At 44.0% G+C, this 5123-nt stretch overlaps 1 protein-coding gene across 4 annotated transcripts in view; it reads left to right on the forward strand.

Moving 5' to 3' along the window:
* The window catches only part of SLC30A6 (solute carrier family 30 member 6), a 61584-nt gene that overhangs the window by 53921 nt on the left and 2540 nt on the right, over positions 1-5123 (forward strand). The gene's annotated exons all lie outside the window — the stretch shown is intronic.

The following is a 5123-nucleotide window of genomic DNA, read 5'->3' on the forward strand; positions in this document are numbered from 1 at the left end:
CACACACACACACACACACACACACACACACACACACAGTTTTTATTAGGCAAATAGTACCCAATTTTAAAAAAAATAAGAACTTGCTGGGCGTGGTGGCTCAAGCCTGTAATCCCAGCACTGTGGGAGGCCGAGGCGGGTGGATCACGAGGTCAAGAGATCGAGACCATCCTGGTCAACATGGTGAAACCCCGTCTCTACTAAAAATACAAAAAATTAGCTGGGCATGGTGGCGCGTGCCTGTAATCCCAGCTACTCAGGAGGCTGGGGCAGGAGAATTGCCTGAACCCGGGAGATGGAGGTTGCGGTGAGCCGAGATCGCGCCATTGCACTCCAGCCTGGGTAACAAGAACGAAACTCCGTCTCAAAAAAATAAATAAATAAGAACTTGTAACTAAGTCATAAAAAAGAGATTAAATATCCTAAATAATTCTGCCATCTAGATATAAGTACTATCATCCTTGATACTATTCTCTCTCCCTGTGTTTCTTTATGTTTTATTTTATTTTTTATTTATTGAGACAGGGTCTTGCTCTGTCACCCAGCCTAGAGTGCAGGGGCACAGTCATGGCTCACTGCAGCCTCAACCCTCTAGGCCCAAGCAGTTTTCTTGCCTCACCCTTCCTCGTAGCTGGAACTGCAGATGTATGCCTGGCTAATTTATTTTTGTAACAATGAGGTCTCGCTATGTGGCCCAGGCTGGTCTTGAACTCTTCCTTAAGCAATCCATTCTAGGTGCTCATCAATCCTAGGTGCCAACAGCTAGGGCACCTAGGTTGATGCCATGTCTTTGCTATAGTGAATAGTGCTGTGATGAACATGCACATACATGTGTCTTTTTGGTAGAAAGATTTTTTGTCTTTTGGATATATACCCAGTTATGGGATTGCTGGGTCAAATGGTAGTTCTGTTTTAAGTTCTTTGAGAAATCTTCAAACTGCTTTTCAGAGTGGCTGAACTAATTTACATCCCCACTGTTACATTCCCTTTTCTCTGCAGACTCACTAGCACCTATTGTTTTTTTTGACTTTTTAATAATAACTATTCTGACTGGGCATGGTGGCTGATGCCTATACTGTAATCCCAGTACTTTGGGAGGTGGAGGCAGGTGGACTACCTAAGGTCAGGAGTTCGAGAACAGCCTGACCAACATGGCAAAACCCCGTCTCTAAAAATACAAAAATCAGTGAGGTGTGGTGGCACGGGCCTGTAATCCCAGTTACTTGGGAGGCTGAGGCAGGAGAATTGCTTGAACCTGGGAGGTGGAGGTTACAGTGAGCTAAGATTGCACCACTGTACTCCATCCTGGGCAATAGAGCAAGACTCTGTCTCAAAAAATAAATTAATTAATAATAATAATAGCCATTCTGACTGGTGTGGGATAGTATCTCATTGTGGTTTTGATTTGCATTTTTCTGCTGATTAGTGATAATGTGCACTTTTTTTATATTTCTTGGCCACTTGTAGGACTTCTTTTGAGAAGCATCTGTTTTGTTTTTTTTTTTTTTTTTTTTTTTAAGATGGAATCTCACACTGTCACCCAGGCTGTAGTGCAGTGGTGCAATCTCCACCTCCTGGTTCAAGCAATTCCCCTGCCTCAGCCTCCTGAGTAGCTGGGATTACAGGCGTTTGCCACCATGCCCAGCTAATTTTTTTTGTATTTTTAGTAGAGACAGGGTTTCACCATGTTGGCCAAGATGGTTTCCATCTCCTAACCTCATGATCCGCCCACCTCAGCCTCCCAAAGTGCTGGGATTACAGGCATGAGCCACTGCACCTGGCCTTTTTTCTCATTTTTTAATGGGGTTGTTTTTTACTTGTTCAGTTAAGTTCTGTATAGATTCTGATATCAGACCATTGTCTCATGCATAATTTGCAAATATTTTCTCCCATTCTGTAGGTGTTTCTTGGTTGTCTTGCAGGATTCTTATAGTTTGAGGTCTTACATTTATTAATTTTGAGATGGAGTCTCGCTCTGTCACCCAGGCTGGAGTGCACTGGTGTGATCTCAGCTCACTGCAACCTCCGCTTCCCGGGTTCAAGTGATTCTCCCACCTCAGCCTCCCAAGTAGCTGGGACCACAGGCGCGCACCACCATGCCCGGCTGATTTTTTGTATTTTTAGAAGAGACGGGGTTTCACTGTGTGAGTCAGGATGATCTCAATCCCCTGACCTCATGTTCTACCTCCTCGGCCTCCCAAAGTGCTGGGATTGCAGGAATGAGCCATCGCGCCTGGCCACATTTACTTTTTTTGAGATGAAATCTACTTCTGTCTCCCAGGCTGGAGTGTAGTGGCGTGATCTTGGCTCACTGCAACCTCTGCCTCTTGAGTTCAAGTGATACTTCCGCCTCAGCCTCCCAAATAACTAGGACTACAGGCATTTGCCACCACGCCTAATTTTTTTTTTTTTTTTTTTTTTTTTTTTTTTTTTTTTTTCATTTTTGTAGATACAGGTTTTCACCATGTTGGTCAGGCTGGTCTTGAACTCCTAACCTCAGGTGATCCCAAAGTGCTGGGATTATAGGCATGAGCCACAGTGCCCAGACAAGGTCTTAAACTGAAATCTTTAATCCATCTTCAGTTAATGTTTTTATATGGTGAAAACTAAAGGTCCACAGCTGGGCTTGGTGGTTCATGCCTGTAATCCTAGCACTTTGGGAGGCTGAGGCCAGTGGATCACTTGAGCTCAGGAGTTCGAGACCAGTCTGACCAACATGCTGAAACCCTATCACTACCAAAAATACAAAAATTAGCCAGGCGTGGTGGAGCACACGTGTAATCCCAGCTACTTGGGAGGCTGAGGCAGGAGAAGCGCTTGAACCCAGGAGGTTGCAGTGAGCTGAGATCGTGCCACCGCACGCCAGCCTGAGCGACAGAGTGAAACGCCATCTCAAAAAAAATAAACAAAGTAAAGGTCCAGGTTCATTCTTCTGCATACAGCTAGCCAGCTATCCTAATACCATTTGTTGAATAGGGAGTCCTTTCCCCACTGCCTATTTTTGTGGACTTTGTCGAATATCAGATGCCTGTAGGTATGTGGCTTTATTTCTGGGTTCTCTATTCTGTTCCACTGGGGCGTGTGTGTGTGTGTGTGTGTGTGTGTGTGTGTGTGTGTGTGTTTTGTTGTTTTTTTACCAGTACCATGCTGTTTTGGCTATGTTAGCTTTATATTTTGAATTCAGGTAACGTGATGCTTCCAACTTCCAACTTCGTTCTTTCTGCATAGAATTGCTTTAGCTATTTGGGCTCCCTTTTGGTTCCATATGCATTTTAGAATAGTTTTTCCTAGTCCTGTGAAAAATGACATTGGTAGTTTGATAAGAATAGCATTGAATCTGTAGATTGCTTTGGACAGTGTGGCCATTTTAATGATACTAATCTTCCAATCCATGAGCATGGAATGTTTTTCTATTTGTTTATATCATTTGTGATTTCTTTGAGCAGTGTTTCACAGTTCTCCTTGTAGAGATCTTTCACCTCGTTGGTTAGATGTATTTCTAGGTATTTTATTTCCTTTGTGAATATTGTAAATGGGATTGAATTCTTTTTTTTTTTTTTTTTTTTTTTTTCCTTGATACAGGGTCTCTCTTTGTCACCCAGGCTGGAGTGCAGTGGTGCAGCTACTGCAGCCTCTACCTCTCAGGTTCAATCAGTTCTCCCACCTCAGCCTCCTGAGTAGCTGAGTAGCTGGGACTACAGACATGTGCCACTGTACCCAGCTTTTTTTTTTTTTTGGTAGAGATGGGGTTTCACCATGTTGCTCAGGCTGCGGGATTGTAGGGTGGGTGTGTGTGTGTGTGTGTGTGTACCAAAACAGGATCATTTGCTGTACCTACTATAGTATTATCTACTTTAAAAACATAGTTTATGGGCCAGGCATGGTGGCTTACACCTGTAATCCCAGCCCTGTGGTAGCCTGAGGCAGGCGGATCGCTTGAACCTAGGAGTTCGAGACCAGCCTGAGCAACATGGTGAGACCTCATCTTTACAAAGAAAACAAAAAACTTAACTTAAAAAAAACCCATAATTTATGGTAAACACTTTTTCAAGTAAACAAATATACTTTTAACCCTCATTGTAATGCCTGATGCTCTGTATCCCTTAGAAACCCTGAGATCATCTTTGATGAGTCAATCTCCCTCATCCTTTATTTCCAGTTGGGTATCTGGTCCTTCCATTTCTGCCCCCGGAATATGATGTATCTATTTGTCCCTTTCTGATTCCACTATTGTCCTAGTTCAGTTCTCCTCATTTCTTTTGTTTTGTTTTCTGAGACGAAATCTTGCTCTGTCACCCACACTGGAGTGCAGTGGCATGATCTCTGCTCACTGCAATGTCCACTTCCCGGGTTCAAGCGATTCTCCTGCCTCAGCCTCCCAAGTAGTTGGGATTACAGGTGCATGCCACCATGCCCAGCTAATTTTTGTATTTTTAGTAGAGATGGGGTTTCACCATGTTGGCCAGGCTGGTCTCGAACTCCTGACCTCAGGTGATCCACCTGCCTTGGTCTCCCAAAGTGCTGGAGTTACAGGCATGAGCCACTGCACCTGGCAGTTCTCCTCATTTCTAATCTAGATTGTTGCAGTTTTTTCCTACCTGATTACTAGTCATCCATACCTACAGTTTTTCTGAACTCTGATTATTTTATTTCTGTTTGGTTGCTGCTGTTAAATAAAAACTCCTTATCACTTTAGAGTCCTCTGGTAGCCTCTTTTTAACCTTATTACCTACCTATCATTTCTCTTTTTCCTTCTTCCCTTTCTCTGTTTCTCCCTCTCTTTTTTCCTTCCCCTCTTCTCTCCCTCTTTTCTCTTCTTCTTTTGCCCCCTGAAATACTTGGACTTCTTTTTTTTTTTTCTTTCTTTTTTTTAATTCAAGACAGGATCTCGGCCGGGCGCGGTGGCTCAAGCCTGTAATCCCAGCACTTTGGGAGGCCGAGGCAGGTGGATCACGAGGTCAAGAGATCGAGACCATCCTGGTCAACATGGTGAAACCCCGTCTCTACTAAAACTACAAAAAATTAGCTGGGCATGGTGGCGCGTGCCTGTAGTCCCAGCTACTCAGGAGGCTGAGACAGGAGAATTGCCTGAACCCAGGAGGCAGAGGTTGCGGTGAGCCGAG

The sequence above is a fragment of the Sapajus apella genome, unplaced genomic scaffold, assembly GCF_009761245.1.
Source record: "Sapajus apella isolate SASKATOON/1434 unplaced genomic scaffold, GSC_monkey_1.0 scaffold44, whole genome shotgun sequence".
Lineage (NCBI taxonomy): Eukaryota > Metazoa > Chordata > Mammalia > Primates > Cebidae > Sapajus > Sapajus apella.